Source organism: Mauremys reevesii, linkage group 4, assembly GCF_016161935.1.
Source record: "Mauremys reevesii isolate NIE-2019 linkage group 4, ASM1616193v1, whole genome shotgun sequence".
NCBI classification, from domain to species: Eukaryota; Metazoa; Chordata; order Testudines; family Geoemydidae; genus Mauremys; species Mauremys reevesii.
The window spans coordinates 106,407,386-106,426,475 of NC_052626.1; positions in this window are offsets into that span (position 1 = coordinate 106,407,386).

The window sequence follows — 19,090 nt, forward strand, 5'->3', positions numbered from 1 at the left end:
TCAATTTACTATACAGCTCTCAAATACCTAGAAGACCAAGAAGCAAAGCTCTATCTACAAGGCACAAAGTTTTGATCTATTTTTTTGAACCACCGTGTTCTAGTACTGCAATACCAGGCTGATAAATCAATTTAATATACAGTCCTCAAATAAAGGACATATCAGATATTAAACTGATAAGAACAGATTTAAATTTTATTAGAGAATGTTTATAATAAACGATACAAAGTGTTTGATGATTGTGGGGATGTTATATATACATAGTCTGTCATGTCCCCGGTACATCACTCATACAAACAGGTTACAGATAGTCATGGGCATGAATAAGCAGGCTGAGTAATGGGGTTTGGAGTACAGTTTGGTGGGTTGTGATGTGCTCTGTGTAAATGTCTCTGGAAGACCATTGGGTATTCACCCACGAAAGCTCATGCTGCAAAACATCTGTTAGTCTATAAGGTGCCACAGGATTCTTTGCTGCTTCTGTAGGATGACACTGTCAGGCACTTCAGGTTCCACTGGCGTGTGCCAAGCTTTGACACACCCACACACTATTTGCAAGTTGAATGGTCTGATTAAAAAAATCTTCCAGTGACCCGTTATTTACAGATCAGTGGAATGATAAACCATAGTGGCTCCTCTGCTGTGTCAATGCATAAGGGAGCTCTTAATCTTTGACACAATAGACAGAGCTTTTCTGCTCTTGTTCAGAAAAGTTTATATATATTTAAAAAGTGTTACACTGCACTTTCTGGCATCACAGTATTATGTGCATCAAAAGACCACATGCAAAACTGCTTCTTGCCCAGCAATATATGTTTGTAAACTTCAAAAACAAAAAAACCCTTAACTTGCTTGTATTTAATTTCCTGTTTTATTGGAACACAAAACATCTTAACTGCAAGGAAGTGCTTCCTGGTATGGCAATTTAAATCGAGAATATGTGCTTATGAGTAAGCTATAAATCCAGGAAAATATAGTTTGTAATAGAAATGGTAACATACAATCGTGCTGTTAACTATATCATAGGGTCTAGTTATAAAAAACCCATACATCAACATTTTAGTATTAATATTTTACTTTTTTTGTGTCACAATAATGGACAAATATCACAACCTATTGTCAGTTAAGTACACTAGGTCTGCAGCCCTGATAAGACTGAAAACATGGGGGACTATTACCGAAATAACCCCACTTTAAAATCTATACATGGAAATTATTCACAATCCAGACAGGCACAGAGCATTATATGTATAGGGTATGAAGGAAGGTTGTAAAGGTCTAAAAAGTGTTCCAAGCATAGTATCCGGTGACTTACATATATATATATATATATATATATATATATATATATAATCGGTAATAATCGGATTTAAAGAAAAATTAGTGTGTGTGTGTGTATGTGTGTGTATATATATATATATATTGTGTGTGTGTGTGTGTGTGTGTGTGTGTATATATATACACACACACACACATACACACACACTAATTTTTCTTTAAATCCGATTTACCACTTTTGAATGGCTGGATATTATTTTCAGGATTTTCTGCACTTGCATAACTTGAAGACATATACACACAAGTTGTAGCTCATAGTGAAATTAGGTAAACAAGACAAAAATAGTTTGAATGTGTGTGTGGTCGGTCAGTACTTTTCCTAGTAAACGTTTGGTAATTTTTTTAAACTGTCAATATCGGTGCACGCAAACACAATAGCATAGAAGAGGCTGCAAAGGCAGCGTTTGAACGCTGTAAACTACCAGGGACCTGACCGAGTTGGCGGCCAAATACCAGCCAGGGTTCCAGCAGCTTTAACTCACACGTAGGGATGAGGAATCAGCCCACATTGCCCATCTAAAATCTCTTGCCCGTGTGGTTTAACGCAGGCTCTTAAGGTAACGCTTACATGGAGTTTTAGCAGCTGAATTTCCTTTGGTTTTTACAGTAATTTCTGAGGTTGGATTATATTAGCCTTTATGTACCTATAAAATACTCATAAATGGTTTAGTGACCTTTTCGACTCCTCCCGGCCCTCTAAACATCGCTGTAGTTTAATCTGGCGAATTGAAATCTCTGTCCTCCCCCTCTCCCCAATTTAAATCCAGCTGCTGATTTATACCGCTGAGCTGAATCTTGCGGTTCCCAAATTAATGTCTCGGCGCTAGCTGAGAGAGGCGCAGTCTTAAATCCTGGGCTAACCTTAGGCGGGGAGAAAAGTGACTGGCGGCGAGGGAAGCTTTAGCTGAGCTGATCCACTGTGTGGGGATCTGGGGAAGCACAGGAGGATTTGGAGACAGGGCAAAGCCCGGGAAAAAAGCAAGAGATCCAGGGGCCGAGAGCGGAGAGAATCCGGGACTGGGGCAGAAGGATCCGGGTTGCTCAGTCAGGATAAGGAGACGTCCCCGATTCCTTCCTTCCCCCAGCCCCTGTTTAGCCCTGGCTTCCGTTCAAACACTCCTCTTTTCCCTCCCTTTGCTCCTGCAAAATCCCCAAATAACACAAGCGCCGCGGCCCGTCTGGCTGAGGACTGCGGTTTCACATGCTTTGCAGCCTCCTGCAATGCACTCCTGCAGCAGTTGTGCAGACAAGTCCGATTCCTATGAGCTATCAAAACCATCATTTCTCGATGCCAGGGAGGAGGAATAAAGCTTCCAGCGGCCAGCACATTTTGCCTGAAAGGCAATCACCTTCATTTTTTTTTCAACTGTCTCCCTACATTGCTTTATTGCATTGATTCAGAGACAATCCTACATCCATGCAGAGAGACTATGGGTACAGTAAAGTCACATACGTAACAGGAGCCCAGCTTGGATTTTCCCTTCTCAACTCCTTACCCTTGGGGTTCAGGTGTGGGGTGGGGGCTGCTGACCTTTATTTCAAAGGCAATCGCCCGAGCCTCCGCGAGCTCTGTCTGCTCTGCCAGGGTTGAAGTTTATGAAAAGCTTCGCACCATAAAAGTAACACTGATTACCTCAAAACGATATGATCACTTCATCAGAACTAGATTTATTTTATGGTGCCTGCATCAATGGGCCCCGATCAAAACGATTTTCCCCTTTGAAGAGAAAAAAATAGCTTTTCCCTTTCTTATTAAATGCCAACAATACACGGAGGGAGGCAGCTGGATCCTCCAGGATTTATGGGCTTTTCTCTTGCTTTCATGGAAGCAGGTGCCTTTGGGACTTCCATTGTCTCAGCGTCTTACTAATAAAGGACCTTCTGAAATGAAAGATCCATACTCTCTGTAGCCTTCAAAGACCTCGGATGGCGGAGCCACAGTTTGCACAAAGGTGCAAAAACCCACCCCGAGGCAGAAAACATTGGCGTTTATTTATTTTTTATTAAACGCTCATTTTCTTCACCCCAAAGCGATTGTTTCGAAGGACTGCTAACAGGAAGCGCTGGGGAAAGTTTGGAGCGCTAGAATGGGAGAGTCACAATGAGCGTGTCCGCTCACTTTTACAGAAGCCACCAAAGAGCGTTTCTCCGCGCACACACAATTGATTCTAGTCAGTCTCTTTGTTTCTATGAATCTTCTCCTCGACTCCCCCCGCACCCCCAACACCATGCAATTTTAATTTCTCGGCAGGGCCTGTAACCCACCAGACAGAGTGGCCCTCTATTTGAATGACTTGGTCTTGCGTTTGTGGTAAAATAAAATAATTTATTGTAGTTTTTGCTCCCCCCACTTCTTATCTTTTGGAAGGTGTGGAGCCCTGCTTCTCCTTTAGAATCCCCTGCTCCACCCAGCTTGGCACTGCCTCCTCCTTATTCCCATCACAAAGCACACTGCCCCTATTCTTCTGGCCTTTGTAGCCATATGGCAAATCCATGTAGACACAGCCAACATCCATTTATTCAGGCACATAATGTCCCGCAACAGGGAACAATTGGAACTTTGTTTGCTTCTATTATTGATGCGAATGGGCAGAGAGAGAGAAAAAAATCATTTAACTATAAGAGATATCCAGCTAATTATGAGCCATATGTGCCTATCGTTTCAAAGCAATCCAATGAAGTTCATTTTAAATCTAGACTACTTTATTAGGTACAGAAGACAGATGTCCCAACAGTACATGCATCAGAGGAAACCATGTAAAGAAGTTCTTGAAATATTTAACTGGAGCTCATTCACTGTGAGAGGGACTTTAAAGTGCCCTTTATTACCAGGATACGTAGGGGAAATTGAGGGAAGATTTCTAATCCTCATTGCCAAACAGTTACTCTTCAAACCATTCCAGCGTGGATTCTAGGATAGAGATTTTTTTTAAACAAACATGAGGCGTTTCATAAAATTGCTTCTGCAATGCAAATCCTGCCCGAAGTCAGATGCTTATTTGAGCTGTCTCGAACCTAGACCGCAGAGCAAAGCAACCCAAATAACTCGCTTAGCTTTCCAATTCAGAGGGCTACATGCTTCCTAGAATGGTGGTACACTTTTACTAGTAGGCGAACTGTGAGTGAGGGTTTATTCTTTTCAGATCTCGGCGATTCGATCATTGAGAGTACCCTGAAAGGGAAACGGCACTGCAGGAAAATTAAAGGGAAACTCGTTAGAGGAAATTCTTTATGAAATGCAATTATTGGCAGGCTCTCCACCCCCGGATACCGTTCTTTCACCCATCAAGCCAACTATCCAGGTTAAAGGATTAGCGTTATCAATTAGTAATTAAAATATTTCAGTTAGAGGAACTCACAATATGGTTGGCTCTAGAAAGCTTCCTTTTACATCAAAACTATTGGAGAGGTTTAATTGTTTTCCCCCAAACCTTGTTGTATTTATATCACTTTAAAAAAAAAGCCATTTCCCCACCTTTAAGCAAATAATCGTCTCTCTTCAATGAGCAGGAAACATCCAGTATAAATAACATGACAAAACATTTCAATTTTTAAAGAATAACTTCCAACATTTAAGAACCAAGATAGATAATTTCTTCGTAAGCATCTAATTCACACCAAATGTATCATCTGCCTTGGTGACAGATTTCTTAGCATGCTGATTGCGTTAAAAAGCTGAGGCAAGAGGGAAATTTAATGATCAGGTGAAGAAAAAGAAATAGGTATAGAGGAAAACTGTTGTGCTGTCTACATGTAAAGAAGTAATTAGGTGACCGCAGCTGGACTTGCTTGAATGAAGTAGTCAGCTTTTGCTGCACTCCCACAGAATATAGGGTAAACACCAGATGTTTCTTCACTGGCCCCATTCCTGCAAAACTGAGGTTGTGTTTCTTTCCCAAAATTTAAATATAAATACAAAATGGCAATAAAGATGATCCCTAAGGATATGATAATATCTGTTAATTTCTACTCTTCCTCTGTGTGAGCATATATCAAGGTGGCTCCTCCATTCACAGACACAAATAGTAATATGTAAAGGCCTGATCCACCCCCTATTGAGATAATTGGAGAGATTCCCAATGAAGAGTCTCCCACACAGAAAACAATGGCTAGGTAGGTAACTGGTGTTTAGACTTAGGAAAGCTCTGTTCTATTCCACACCCTGCCAGTGACCAGCTGTGTGACCTCAGACAAGTCACCTCACCTCTTTTCCCTCCTATTGTCTATTTAGATTGTAAGCTCTCTTTGGGGAAGGGTCCACCTTTTACAGTTCCTAGCAAAATGGAGCCCCACTCTCATTTTGAGGGGGCATAGGCACGACTGTAATACAAATAAATAGTACTAATTACTTCAATGGACATTGACTCGGGCCCTAAAAGAAAAGGAGTTAATACAAAGCAGTGGTGTTTAGGTGATGCTTTCTGCTATGCCCACACTATTTTTAAGGTTGCCTGACACTTCCCATAAGAAGATCCTGTTTTATGTTGCTTTTGACTTTATCAAACTGTTTGAGCTGAATTTTTCCATGCTGTGTGTCTTGTCTGAGTCTGAATATTTTTGGGAAAGTTCAACCCAAACAAATTAGCCATTCCCAAGAATGAGCTAGGGAAAAAAATGTTGTTTTGCCCATCTTAAAAAAAATCTGTATAACTGTTCTTTGAAAAGTTCTACCAGCCTCATGTTTTGAGGAAAGGTCTTGAAATTTGGTAGGTGGATGGCCTTTGTGTCAGGAATATGCTTTTTGCTGGTGAAAATCCACCCACATTTGGCCAACTTAAAAGCCTTTGATCACATTTTTCATATGTTCAATAGACTTCTTAGATTTTAGTAGCTAAATGCCCTAAAGATTACATCTACACCAAGCTTGCTCCAACCCCAGGACGAACAGGACTTTCCCTGAAATTGCTGCTCTGGGCTGCTATAAACTGTGCCATGTCTGGGCACCAGAACTGAGAGCAGGGAGATTGTCTCCCCTGTGCTTTCAACTGGGCCCAGGCAGCACTAGAGGAAGAAGCTGCCTGATTCAAATGCATAGGGGACAAAAGCTGAACCTGGGGTGAGTCAGGAGTAGAAGATTGGGACAAGGAGCCTGGTGGGGGAGGCTGGAAACTGGGACTAGAGAGTGGGGGCATGTCTCAATTGAAGAAACTGGGACTGGGAATTGGGATCTGGGAGGAGGACTGCGACTGGCTGGATAAGTAGACTGGGCCCGGACTGCAGAACAGGGAGGGAAATGAGGTAGAGGGACTGGGACCCCATAGGTTGAGGGGAAACAGATTGGATAAGGAGCCAGGTGGGGAGACTGTGTCATAGGTGGGTCATTTCATCTCTTTATGTCTCTGTTTCTCCTCCCACTCTCTTCTACCTGTAAGCTCTTTGGGAGAGGGAACTGTCTCCCAAACACATGTAAGGACAGGAGTTAGCACACTGGGGCCCTGATTTTGTTTGGGTCTCTGAGTGCTACCATAATACAAATAATAAACAACCCCCAACATGTGGGGGCCATGAGGAGACAGAGGAAAAGGGTTGGGCCAAGCATGAAGAAGCTGAGAAGATTTGGGACATTAAAGAAACTATAAAGTATTGCTCATGTTTGGTATGTGTGTGGATAACACCATTCTCTGCATGGGTGATTGGATGATGCATCTACAAGCCATTCATTTTATTATATATTATATAACACCCCCTCTCCCCCAAATTTACAGCCGCATGCCAGTGCCTGGTTTGACTGACTGGGTGGGGGAATAATGCCTTTTGGATCATGCCGGGATCTTTATATATATTAACATGAACTGGATGTTTTACATGGTTTCTTCAGCAAACTAGTTGGTTTAATGCAGCATAAGGCAGGATAGGCACTGTTCTACTTGAAGCACTAAACAGAAACAAGTTAGTATTCAAATACGACTATGGCTAGCATATTTTTAGTATTGCGTAGCCCTACATCACGGACAGGGATTTCTTCCCCCTCAAGTAACTATGGCAAGCCAAAATGGTGCTATAGATTGTCCCTTCCCCCATCAAAGTTATAACGGGTATCCTGATTCTGAAAACTCTCTCTCATGCAAGTAGTCCCAGGGCTCTTTTTTCTAAATTAACTAGATTTCTACTTGTCAGAATCCCTTTTAAATGGTTTTAACATTTTGGCCAGCCATTGTGGAATGGGACAAACTATGTCTGAGACTACTACTGGTGCACAAACCTAGTCTCAAATACAGTTTAAGCATGTTATAAATGTAAAATAATTGAAAAAAGTTTGAATATCTTCCCCTCCTCCCCAATCTATACTCAAGTCCTTTCTGCACAAGGAAATGGATCCAGATTTCAACTACAGGCCTCAAGTATGGCTGAAAATGGTTTGGCCATTAACGCAGACAAAGCCAAACTAGAGTTGGTCAGTACAATTCTGATGAATTTTTTTTTTGGGTTGGAATTTACTGATTTGTTAAAATCCAAATGTTCCACAACGACCATTCGATTTTGATGAATTTCCTATGAAACCAGTCTAGTTTCTTGCCAGCTCACCCACCCAGCTTCTTGGCAATCCACTTGAGGGGCTTCTGGGGAGTCCGGTGTTCTAGAGCCCACATCCCCAGGACTTCCAGCAGGATTGCCCCTAAATCAGGGACCTCAGAGCTGTCCCTTTCACTGAGAATTTCAAAAATGTTGGTCTTCATTCCTAATCAGAGCTAAACCAAATGTCAAAATACTGAAATCTTCCTTGAAACGGAATGACTATTATCCATAAACTCTAAGCCAAACTGTTTTCAACACCCACTGCATAACCCTGCTTGATCCCACATTCCACAAGGGATCTAGCCTTCTTTTTGTGACAGGACCAAACTACTTGCAGCACCTGTTAAACATTAGTGGCCAGACTTTTCAACCCTGACAGCTGGCAGAGAGGGTGCAATAGGACCTGTATTTGACACCTGTTGCCAAACATGAGTCATTTTTCTAGTCTGGCCAGCTTAGCTGTGTTGCAATCATTTTAACCCACACCAGGAAACTTGTTTCAGGGCATATTATTTCTATCTCAATTTAAAATCTTTCATTATTTGTATTACAGTAGCAACCAGAGAGCCCAACTGAGATTAGCTACATGTAGTAAGAGACAATCCCTGCTCTAAATAGATAAGGCAGGCAAAGAGTGGGGAAAAAGGAAGTATCATTATCCCTATTTTAGAGATGGGGAACCGAGGCATGAAAGTTGAGTAACTTGCCCCGGTCACACAGGTAGACTCTGGCAAATGCAGGAATTGAACCTAAATCTCTCGAATCTCAGTCGAGTTTCTTAAACACAACACCATCTGTCCTCTCTGTTGAGGCTGTTGTATAGTCCAGACAGTGAGTTATTCTAATAAACATGCTGCTCTCTGGCCATAGAGAACGATGTCCCTCATCCAAACAAGTGAGGATCCAAAGTACACTGCAAAAGGTTACTGAACCATGGAACACGTTCCTGCAAGAAGGGCTCAGCTAAAGAACTCAGACATCATTAAAAGTTGGACAAATGTAGTGAAAACCCAAGAAAATTAATGGCTGGAACAATGCATGCCTGATGCTGATGGAAGCCCTGCTTTGACTGAATTCATTGGGAAAACTATTAAAGGATGGTTAGTTTTTTAATAAAAATTATGCTACAAAATGCTACATGATGCCTTGTGTTGTCTCTTAAATAAGATATATCTGCTTCTGAAAAGCTACTTACATCAGTTGAGGATCTGACCCCATATGTCTACATATTGGTTCCATAATAAATAATTGCTCTTAGTGCAGCTGTGTGAGAGAGAGGAGCAGGGGAGGAGGAATATTTTTTTATCTAGACTTTCTGGATTTGAAAAAAAGTCCTCTCATTTGTGCAAGATTATAATAAGAGAAAGCCTCTGACTTTTTAACTGTACATTTACTGTGTGTTAAACCAAAACTAAGGTGAGAGAGATGATAAATTGAGGGTGAGATTATGTATTAGGGCAGCTTTCAAGAGATATGATTCTATAGCATTTGGGCTTGAGCTGCTGCTTTGCAGCTCTGATTCAGCTGGTACAATTCTACAGCAGTCAAACAGCCTGTCTTGGGCGTGATTCTCCTCTGCAAGTCTGATTCTGCAGCATGAGCTACTTTCCATGGACCTGATCTTTTAGCTGTTTTCTGTGTGGTTCAGCAGCTCTTTAAATTGGCATGCCCCACTGTCCAAGGGTCCAGAGAAAAGGAAGGTAACTAAAACGAGGTTGGAAAAATGTGTAAGTGTGAGCAGGCAACCAACACTTTCTGGTTCAGTGGAACTCAAGTTACACTAGTGGATGTTGCATTCGCATTGGAAAATGGGTGTATGTAGATTTAAAGGAGTCTATCAGGTCTGAAAGGCCTAATTCTGATCTCTCAGATAAATCAGGAGTATTTCCACTGAAGTCTTATTACAGTGCTTTAATGGGATCAAAATCAAATCAACTGATTAGAGCACGACTTGGAGTCCAGAGACTGGGGACCAAACCCTCATCTCCGTACACTGTAAATCTAGAATAAATCTCAAGTCAATCATTTATGCTGGTGTAATCAAGAGTGGAATTTAGTCCCTGGATTTTAACTAGAGCTTTGCAACTAACTGATTTTTGGGACAACCTGAAATTGAAATTTTTCAAAATTTTCAGCAAATCAAAACAGTAGGGCTGTAGATTAATCGCAGTTAATCGCACTGTTAAACAATAGAATACCAATTAAAATTTATTAAATATTTTTGGATGTTTTTCTACATTTTTAAACATTGATTTCAATTATAACAGAATACAAAGTGTACAGTGCTCACTTTATTTTTTATTATAAATATTTGCACTGTAAAAATGAAACAAAAGAAATAGTATTTTTCAATTCACCTCAAACAAGTATTATAGTGCAATCTCTTTATTGTGAAAGTGTAACTTACAAATGTAAATTTTTTGTTACATAACTGCACTCAAAAACAAAACAATGTAAAACTTTAGAGTCTATAAGTCCACTTAGTCCTACTTCTTGTTCAGCAAATCGCTAAGACAAACAAGCTTGTTTACATTTACGGGAGATATTGCTGCCTGCTTCTTATATACATCACCTGAAAGTGAGAACAGGCATTCGCATGGCACTTTTGTAGCTGGCACTGCAAACTATTTACATGCCACATATGCTAAACATTCATACGCCCCTTCATGCTCTGGTCACCATTCCAGAGGACATGCTTCCATGCTGATTATGCTCATTAAAAAAATAATGCATTAATTAAATTTGTGACTGAACTCCTTGGGGGAGAATTGTATGTCTCCCGTTCTGTTTTACCTGCATTTTGCCATACATTTCATGTTACAGCAGTGTCGGATGATGACCCAGCACATAGAATCATAGGATTGGAAGGGACCTCAAGAGGTCAGCTAGTGCAGTCCCCTGCACTCATGGCAGGACTAAATATTATCTAAACCATCCATGACAGGTGTTTGTCTAACCCGCTCTCCAATGATGGAGATTCCACAATCTCCCTATGCAATTTATTCCAGTGCTTAACCACCCTGACAGTTAGAAAGCTTTTCCTGATGTCCAACCTAAAACTCCCTTGCTACAATTTAAGCCCATTGCTTCCTGTCCTAGCCTCAGTGGTTAAGAAGAACAATTGTTCTCCCTTCTTCTTGTAACAACCTTTTATGTACTTGTTCATTTTAAGAACACTGTCATTGCAGATTTGACAAAATGCAAAGAAGGTACCAATGTGAGATTTCTAAAAATAGCTACAGCACTCAACCCAAGGTTTAAGAATCTGAAGGCTGTCCAAAATCTGAGAGGGATGAGGTGTGAAGCATACTCTCAGAAGTCTTAAAAGAGCAACACTCAGATGCAGAAACTACAGAATTCAAACCACCAAAAAAGAAAATCATCTTTCTGCTAGTGGCATCTGATTCAGAGATGAAAATGAACATACGTTGGTTAGCTATCAAGCAGAACCCATCATCAGCATGGACGCATGTCCTCTGGAATGGTGGTTGAAGCATGAAGGGATATATTAATCTTTAGTGCATCTGGCACGTAAATTTCTTGCGACACAGGCTACAACAGTGCCATGTGAATGTCTGTTCTCATTTTCAGGTGATAATGTAAACAAGAAGTAGGCATCATCATCTCCTGCAAATTGTAATCAAACTTGCTTGTCTGAGCAATTAGCTGAAGTATGACTGAGTGGACTTGTAGGCTCTAAGGTTTTACACTCTTTTATTTTTGAATGCAGTTTTTTTTACATAATACTACATTTGCAAGTTCAACTTTCATGATAAAGAGATTGCATTACAGTACTTGTATTAGGTGAATTGAAAAATACTATTTATTTTGTTTTTTACAGTGCAAATATTTGTAATAAAAATATATAGTGAGCATTGTACACTCTGTATTCTGTGTTGTAATTGAAATAAATATATTTGAAAATGTAGAAAACATCCAAAAATATATAAATAAATAGTATTCTATTACTGTTTAACAGCACATTTTTTAATCGCACGATTAATCATGATTTTTTTTAATTGCGGCAGCCCTTCAAAATAGTAAAATAAATTGTTCAACCCAAGCCCAAAAATTTCATTTAGATTTCAAGCAATTTAATACTAAAATACAAATGAATAGAATGGAAGGAAATTTTGAAACAAAAAGTAGTTTTGAATCAAAAAATTGAAATGTTTCATTTTGAAAAAGTCGATATCAAAATATTTTGACTTTTGTTAAAAAAAGTTTCTTTTCAGAATGAATAATTCAGCAAAAACCATTTTAGTGTTGCCACATCTGCATTTTTCATTGAAAAAAAAAGTTTTGGTCCATGAATTTAACTCAGCTCTAGTTCTAACCCCAGCTCTGACTTTCTGTATGATCTTGGACATGTCACTTTTCAATGGCCGGGATTACATTCAGAGGAACTTTGTCAAAATAAATAGATATACCCCAGATTTATGTTGCTGGAAGGAACATCAGAATCTGACACTTTGTGCCTCAATTTCCCAGTCTGTAAAATAGAGGTAATAATACTTAGTGACTTCATATGGGTGTTGTGAGGTTTAATTCATTAATATTCCCAAAGTGTTTTGAGATCCTCAGATGGAAGGTACTGCAGTATGTAAGTGCAAAGTATTTTTCTGCAGTGCTTGTTGCTCTTTGCAGATGTGTTTTTGAGCTGTTCCTTGTAGGTGTGATGCTTCGGCGTTTGAGTTGAAGACCTTGGTCAGAAATAACCCAAGAGAACAGGCAAAGAGAATGTTTATATGTAGGCTTGGAAGAATTAGATATTTATCTGTCAGTGTTGATTTCACTGTGTGTACGAAAGCCAAAACAAATATTTCCATCAATAAACAACAACATTTACAGATAGGAAAAGTAAGAAAAACGCTGCTTGAGAACTTATCAGTGTTTGATTTAATGCTATTTACTTTGTATATTTTGACATATGATGTTGACAATTTGTGTTTTATCATTTATAATGCTTTAACTTTTTGAATCTCAATGTCTGGTCATTAAATTATTGGCACCCTGCATAAGTTCCCACAACTGTGAAAATTTAAAATAAATAAAAACAAATTAAAAAAAGCTTAAAACTGATAATTTTGTGCATTTAAAAAGATGATAGAAAAATGCTTAAAAATAAATGGCTATTTTCCATTGAAGTTATAAAAACTGATTTTTCTGCCAACCCTATTTGTATGATATAGTGCAAATGCACAAACAAACTACATTTAAAAGAATATTAAGGTTGCAAAGTCAAGCACTTAAAAGTTAGGAAATGCCAGAATTAAGGTTGTCCATGAAACCTTAATTTCTCCTTCTGTGCATATGCATTCTGACAGTCTTTAATTTTCACGGGGACAGCAAAACATACACCCTTGACACAAAGGCCACTCCCCCACCACCAAACTTAAAGTCTCTGCTCCAAAGCATGAGTGCACCTGAGCTTTTCAATGAAAACATCACCAGAATTTTTTTTAACATGGGCACAACATTTTTCACTAGCCTCATTATTGGAAACATTTAAACTATTTTGCAGATATAAAGAAACAAATATCAGTCTGAGGCAGACACTCTAAATATAAAATTTCAGCGCAAATGGCTGAAATTTGGCAAATTTATAAGCAGCTGAAAACAGGGTTTTATGATGCGAAATGATGGGCAGCCTTCATGGTAGGCAGAGTTAGCAGCCCCACCTATAGTGGAAAGAGAGACCGTGCTCTGGCAAAGATGTCTTGTCAAACAAAATTTGTTGCAATTTAAATTAAGTGCAAATAACAGGGTGGGGTTTGTTTTTGTTTTGTTTTGCTTTTTGGAGTTTTCTGTGGCAGCTCTGAAAATGTACTATGAAAATCCCTTTAACCACCACATCAAATACACAAATCTTTTCATGGATTCGATAGAAGTTGGTGAGGAGGAAATGAAGACAGAAAAAAATGATTAAATATAAAAGCACAATCCATATTCAGTGAAATATCCTGCCAAGGACGGAGGAAGCCCAATAGGAAAAAATAAACATTTCAAGTTATTTTTCTATGACAAATAAATACAGAGTTGGAGGATGATTATTGGTTGAAGGGAAATATTGTGAAATGGCAGAGAATGGAAAGTTTTTCCTGACCCTAGGAAATATAATGGCAGATAAAGAGATTGACCATTTTGGGAGGAGGATGCCTTCATTTCTCTACGTGACTGTAGATTATTTCGGCTTCAGAAGACAAGAATGTCCCTTTAACATCTGACCTGGCCTTTATTTTAGAGAAGCACTTCACGGTTCAGAAAAGACAGACAATTTTCTAATTCCCAGCTCTGCTGGAGGCTGAGGCAGCAACTTCCAGACAGGACACCTGCTAACACTAGAGAAATGGCATTATTATGTCTACAAGTTTACAAATCTGAGGATCAAAAAGCCTTTGCTGCTGCCGCTACTACACAGGCCAAGGACAACGACTTCTTCACAACAGAGTTTCAGAGGTTTTTCCCCCTTCCCCCCTTCAAGAAATGGTCTCTTTTCACTTTCAGTTGCAGCAGATCGGTTTCCACGTGAAGAAGTCAATCGTCAAAGAGTTTTCTAAGTTTCATTGGTGTGTAGCAGAAAAGGGATTAGACTTGGGGCCTTTTTACTGGCCAGCCTTTAAGCAAATAAATGTTCTTGAGTTCTTAGAGAGAGAATTGTAACTTAAAATAAGGAGTATACAGGATTCTCCCAAACCCCAAATTAAATAGTAAAACCAATGCAAAATATTTCAGTAAAGATTTGGGGGAACATAAGGTTAAATCTTTGTTTGCTGTACTTCTGCTTTTAATTATTTCTGTTAATTATTCGTGAGGACACAGATATTTAGACATGAAAATGATATATATCACTAATATTGAATGGCATTTGAACATTCATTTTTAACATGTCTATTCAATGAAGGCCTGATTCTCAACCACTAGCAGCAATGACGATGATGAAGAGGGGGAGGGGTTACACTCAAGGGCAACGTATTTTAATACTATGATTCAAAATCTTATTACATAGCAATAACCTCACTAAACAACAGTCCCTTTGGGCCAAATCCTTACCCCAGTGAAGTAAAAGTACATTTTATTTCCTCTTAGTGGAATCAATGGCATTTTTCTTAAATCCAACCCATTGCCATAAATCACTGTAGCAGGAGTTTATTAGTACCCAAACGATGACAGTAGAACCAAATAACATTTTGCACTTTTGTTACACCTTGAATCCAAAGTGCTTTACAAACTCTCTACCCCTGGTCCTGCAAACATGTGCACAGGTGTTTACCTTTAAGCCTGAGTAGTCATTGGGACTACTCATACATACACAGGTGTTTGAGTGTTTGGAGGATGGGGATCTAATTAAGTCAGCTCCCATTTGAACCAGATAAGTATTATCCCATTTTCAGATTGGAGACCAGACTGGAGAATTTGGAGAAGTTAAAGTTTGGATCTACTACACAATGTAAGCATTGGAAAACTGAACATCACAGTGCCTAACTTTTAAGAGCCTAAAAATGCACAGGAACAACATTGATCCACAAAGCCTAGTTCGGCACCCAGGTTCCCTAGACAATGAATGGGGGGAGATAGGTACCTAAGAAAGCATTTTATTGAGTGAAAATAAATTTATAGCTCAGTGGTTAGGGCACCCACCTGGGAGGTAGGAGACCCCAGGTCTAGTCCCTCTGCTCCATTTCTTTATTCACAATGGAACACCCTGAACAAGAGCGATTCAGGGAGCCCTGCAAGAGAATATCTCAGTGGTTAGAACACTCTCCTGAGAGAATTTGAACAGGGGGGGGGGTCTCACCTTTCTCCCCCTTTGCCTGAGGGGATAGTTGAACCTGGGTTTCCCACATTCCAAATGAGTGCTCTGATCATCGAGCTAAGAGTGGTAAGATGGGCACCATCATCACCTTCTCCTCCCCACCGCAGATTTTGAATGAGGCACAATTTGGTAGATGGCCTCTGAACAGGTCTACTGGATTGGGCCCCACACACAAGTTAGGCAGGCGAATGCCCATCTTCCTCTGGTTCATGAATTGCTTTGGGGCTTAAACAGGAGATGGGCATCTATCCCATAGGCTCCTAGAGAAATTTTACTCTGACAACTTAGTCTCAGAGAGTTTAGGCAGCTGTCAGTTTCACAGGAGTTTTATGGCTCATGGTGTAGCCAAAACTGGGATTTAGGCACCTAAACCATGTAGTTATACTGACATAAATTGGTAGCGTAGACCAAGCCTTAGTCTCTGCCATAATTTAGTTTTTTTTCCACTAGCATCTTTGGACCAGTTCTCTTCTCATTTAGGGCCTGATTCAAAGCCTCCTGAAGTCAATTGAAAGACAAAGGTTTCGGATCAGGCCCTTATACTGGTATAAATCAAGCACAGCTCTGTTGAAGCCAGTGCAATTACACTGGCATAAAGGAGGACCTGACCCTTCTGTTTCTAATCCGGTGGACAAGGATGGCGGAGATTCTCCAAGACAGAAAGGCTCAGATCCTCAAAGAGATGTAGATGCCTAACTCCCACTGATTTCAATATAAGTTAGGTGCCTAAATATTTTTGAAGACCTGGGCCTAAGCGATTTTGGGGGCCCAAACTGAGATTCTGAAAATTTACACCCCTTTTAAAAGTACATGCTGAACACTCACCCTCTGTGAATCACACTGCTTTAAAGTGTCTCACATGGAGCATTCAAAAACGGAAGCACCCCAAATCTTGAAAATCTCAGTTATGTATCCAAAGCAGTGGTTATCAAATTAGCTGGTTATCCTTCCCTTTTCTTAGCAAGAGGAAAGGAACGATCCTGTATCTTGGAAGAATTTTTTAGTTAAAGAGCCAGATCATTTATTTTCATTGAGAACCTAATTTTGTAGAACAACAACAACAACAAACAAATTAAGCAAAAAAAGCTTCACTGTCCCCATCCCAGGAAGGTGAATTCTTCATGGATGCTTGCCTTGCTTCCAAGAGCCTGGGTTGGGCTGGGTTCTCTTTGGTTCCCAACCACAACCATCCACAACAATTCAGGGAGACGATTTTTTTTTGTGGTGGGGGAGCTAAAAAGGGAAGGGGGGGGGAAATAAGCAGATCTCATGTGCAGATTTTAATCTGGTCACTTCCCTGTCAAACTAATCCCTGCCTGACTCGGATCGGACTTTAAGAAATGTGCCTGGAAACCAAAAAGCAAACTTCATTTGAATGAAGCACACACTCCGGAGCCCCCATCTGCAAAGGGCCGCAATTAAATGCAAAGAGAGGGGGGAGAGAAAAAATTAGCATTTTCCGCGGCCATCTGGCATGAGGAGCAGGCGATGGGGAACAAAAGGAGATTTAGGCAAAGGGGAGAGGCGAGTGTGCCATGGCATTGACCTGCAAATGAGCCTTTGTGAGCGAATTAAAGCTTCCCGGACCCCCCGGGACACCCCAAAACAGGCACCATTACAAACCATCCGGACAAAAACCCACTCATCAAAATTGTCTGCGATTGGGGGGAGGGAGGAAACGCCAACCATTTAAATATGCACCCCCCCACATACACACTAAACCTCTCTGTAATAGGCGGTTAATAGTGGGTTGGCTGAAATGAGCTCTAAGGTTCTGATGAACCTGCTACAATTTCTAGCCTGGAGTCTTCCCCTCTCCCCCAGGGAAATACACTGGGATATTGCTGGGGTTTAGGAATTAATTTCATTTTTACGAGAGGAAAAATATAACCCATCCCAGGCCTAATTTATAGCCCCACCACCACACAATACAAACGGGGGGAGACAGAGGACGGTTGGTGATATATTAGCCTCCAGATGCTGTTTATTAAAGTTTTTATCTGTTGTGGGGAGTAGTGGTGGCTTGAAAGTGTATTTCTAAAGCAAACAAGAGTCATTTTCCTAGGACAATGCGTGCACGTTTGTAAAAGCAACTGGAGGGAGCTAGGAAAAAACAAAGGGGGGTGGTGGTGGTTCATATTCCAAAGAGAGGTCTGAAACACTCAGGGCTGGCAAAGAACTGCCCCACCGCCATGGCTCCTGCCTGCAAGCTAAAAGAAACCTGGGAGGATTTCAAAAGTTAAATCAACGCTCCTGACACTTGGTAAGGTGCAAGGAAGAAAAATCATTTCAAAACAGACCCTCTCCCCAGAGATGAAGGGGGCCAGAAGAGGGAAACTTGTAAATACAACATGTTTCTTTATTATCCTCCTCTCCCTGGGGAATAGCTCCCATTATAACCCATCAGCTATATATACTCAGCTGCTGTTACTCTGGGGCTGCAGCAGGTAGATTAAAGAACAGGAGGGGGGGAGGGGAGGAAGAAGCGCTGTCTGTCTCCAGATCGGGCTGAGAAACAAAAGCAAATAGCAACAGCAGGCAATTTACTCCTGCAAGCAATTCAAGAGGAGCCTTCCTTAGAAATCATCAGTCACTCAGAGGGGCCTTGAGATGCAGCTACCAGCACTGATTCGAGCACACAGAGGAAATAAAAAGTGACAGCTCTGGCGTCCCCCCTCCGCATTCCTCGATAAAATAAAGATCTCGAGAAAGTCAGAAATTTGCAGGGCAGGAACAAGCAGCCTCCGTAAAACGGAGTAGATAGTAACCAGGCCTCCTCCGCTTGTGAAGCAGGAGGTTTGGATTTAGCCAATCCGAATCCCCCGCCTTATTGCAATTCCCAGCCTCATGGAAATGCTCGCCGGTGATTACTAGTCAGGCAGGTTCCTCACCCGGAGCACCGAGCGCTCTTACACCCAGCCAGCTTGCCACAGCCCCCGGGGAGTCCGCCACCCCCCGACTGAGATGGGCCTGGGCTCTGCATGTCTCTTGCTCGCTCTGCAGGTGGGAGCGCACAGTCACTGCCTCTCCGGCTCTCTCCGCCACCCCCTCCCCCGGGGCCATGCGTGGAGCTCCCAGGTGCCGCTCTCCCTGGGTTTGTTTGCAGTCAATATTCATGTGTTTCTGTCACCAGGGTGGCTCTTTTCACAGTGATCAGCCGGGCAGAAGGCTGAATGACAGGAGACTCGTGGCTCAGCTGCTCTAGGAGGGGGAAAGGCAAGGGGATGGAGTCGAGTCCCCAAACTCCTCTGCCTTGGGGTGTGTGTACACGCGTGGGGTGTAAACTACTCCAGGCAGCAGCTCAGACCAATTGCAGGCTGATCAGAGCTGGGCTTTGCCTGTCCTTAAACTCCAGGGCCATACTCCTCTACCCCAAATTTTCTAATAGGAGGGACCATAAGAGAGAATCTCAGCTTTCAT